Below are 2,569 nucleotides of genomic sequence, written 5' to 3' on the forward strand. Positions count from 1 at the left end.
GTACAAAGACACAGACTCAGTCGTGTTCCTTTCCGCCGAGGGAATGCCCGAGCCACCACTGGGAGATTATCTGGGGGACTTTAAGGATGAATTGCCGCCAGACGACTATATAGTGGAATTTGCCTCCGGAGGTCCAACAAACTACGGGTACAAGACCCACAAAGGTAAAGAGGACTGTAAAGTCCGAGGCATCACACTCAATAGTCTGGGGAAAAGATACGTCAAATTTGAAGTCCATAAAACAACGTGCTGGAAGATTTGACTTCCCCACTGGAGTCTGGCAAAGCGCGCGTCACCACCGTGCCCATACCATTCATAATCGTGAGGAACGCCCAAGAATACCAATTGTCCACCACGGCCCAACAAAAATTGATGACGTCATAGGTCAGGTTGTTATGGTGATAATGATGACGTCATAGGATAAAAAATCAATACTCCTAACTAGAACTGATGACGTCATAAGTCAGGTTGTTATGGTGATAGTGATGACGTCATAGGATCAAAAATCAATTATCCTAGCTAGAATTGATGACGTCATCATTTACGTCATAGGTCAGGTTGGGAGAATTCGAAAAAATCAGCCCTGAGTGAGCGGATACCACTACTGACATTGTACGTGGACGCACACCTGGCGACGCTTGAAGTTGGAAAAGATAATCTTTAATAATGTGCAGTTAGATTTTTTAGCCCGTCACGATCCTACACTCGAACCACATTTTTACGGAACTGTACCCTGCAATAAGTTACCTAAACATCCTCAGAAAGACAGATCTGTGGGATACATTGTAAACACAGATCCGCATGATCAACCTGGAAGACACTGGATAGCACTTTGGAGAACCCTGGAAAACGTGTGTGAAATTTTTGATAGTTATGCGTTACCATTACAAGTGTATGAAACCACTCAGCCGTTGATCGATTGGATCAACACACATTGAAAACACGTCGTGCGATCGTCCAAGAGTTTACAGTCTCTTTACAGTCAGAGTTGCGGAGATTACGCCTTGATGTATTTGAGACAAAGCTAGATGAAAAGACATGAGTAAATTTTTGAAACTGTTTTCTAGACATGATTTCGTAACCAACGATCATAAAGTAGGTCAAATGTTAAAAAAGCTAATAGAAAAAGAGATTTCACAAGAAGAACTTTGTATGACCTCAGGCAGACTCGCATCAAACTTGTAAACGTATTTTTGGAAAAAGTCCGTCCGAAGGCTATAGGTTCAAATCCTATCCCAGTCACACTTCTTCTACGAGTTGAGTACCGCGCATGTACATTTTTTAAAATTTTTTACTATTTTATTTTATTATTTTATTTTATTTTATTTATTTTATTATTTATTTAATTATTTATTTAATTATTTATTTATTTATGTTTTTTCAAAATCTCGGTATGGGATGATTGCTGAACATGTGCAGCGTAACGTTTACATCTCTAAGGATGACAAGTTTTCTTTTCAAAAACTTAATAAATAAAAAAATGATTTTAAAAAATAATAAATAAATAAATTTAAAAATAAATAAATAAAAATAAACACGTAAAATTTGCCGTGACCAGGATTTGAACCTGGGTTACTGCGGCCACAACGCAGTGTCCTAACCACTAGACGATCAGGGCAATGTTCAATGGTAGGTGAAAATTAAACATATTTATTTGATCCTTTGTTTCACATCTTTTGTCTCTATAAAAACCACCGTCATCTGTAGCTTTGTATCAAAATCATGGAAGGTGCGCTATTGTTCAAGTTTAAGTCTCCTTCCAGTATTTTAATCGTAGGACCTTCAGGTTGGGGCAAAACTTGTTTCACCGAATCTTTGTTAGTACATGATTTATCCGATTTGTTTGCGCAGCCACCTACCGCTATAGTGTATTGTTATGGAGCATGGCAAGACAATTTGATCGTATGAAACACACGGGTATAAAATTTCACGAAAGAGTCCCCGATGTATCACATCTACAAAAATGGTTTACAGCGAAAGGAGGTATTTTGGTTTTGGATGATTTAATGGCTGAAGGTGGTAATGAAAAAGAAGTCATGGATTTGTTTACCAAACATTCTCATCACCAAAACATTACCGTTCTTTATCTCTGTCAAGATATGTTTCCACCTGGTAAATACGCCAAGACCATTACTCGTAATTCGCATTACATTGTGGCTTTCAAGAATCCTCGCGATCAATTGAGTACGCGTAATATCTTATTACAAGCGTATCTTCAAACATGAAAAAGAAACCGAGCGACCGTTTGGATATTTGACGGTCGATTTTCATCTGGCCAGTCATGATAGGTTTCGCATTGTGAGCCGCTTATTAAAGCATGAAGGCTGTATGCGATGTTTCATTTTACCTCCGCATACACACCTCTAAAGGTCACAGGCTATGAAAAAGAAAAGAGAAGGGCAACGTATTGTGCAGAGAGGTGGATTTGCTCCGGCAGTAGCGGCTGTACCGGCTATAAAAGCTTTGGTGACTTCAGCCGTAATCAAAAAGCTTGGAAAGAAGGCAGCTGTTGCCTTAGGTCACTTTGTTTTGAAAAAAGGAATGAAGAAGTTATGGTCAAAGAAGCTAA

General features: G+C 38.9%; 1 non-coding gene and 1 pseudogene across 1 annotated transcript; one reads left to right on the plus strand and one right to left on the minus strand.

Moving 5' to 3' along the window:
* Nucleotides 1-1,546: 1,546 nt before the first annotated feature.
* On the minus strand, nucleotides 1,547-1,618 carry Trnah-gug (transfer RNA histidin (anticodon GUG)). Its single transcript has one exon. It is a non-coding gene; the product is annotated as a tRNA-His (tRNA).
* A 104-nt stretch (nucleotides 1,619-1,722) lies between these two features.
* On the plus strand, nucleotides 1,723-2,367 carry LOC136279592 (uncharacterized; annotated as a pseudogene).
* Nucleotides 2,368-2,569: the final 202 nt, after the last annotated feature.

This window comes from Pocillopora verrucosa, chromosome 3 (genome assembly GCF_036669915.1).
Source record: "Pocillopora verrucosa isolate sample1 chromosome 3, ASM3666991v2, whole genome shotgun sequence".
NCBI lineage: Eukaryota > Metazoa > Cnidaria > Anthozoa > Scleractinia > Pocilloporidae > Pocillopora > Pocillopora verrucosa.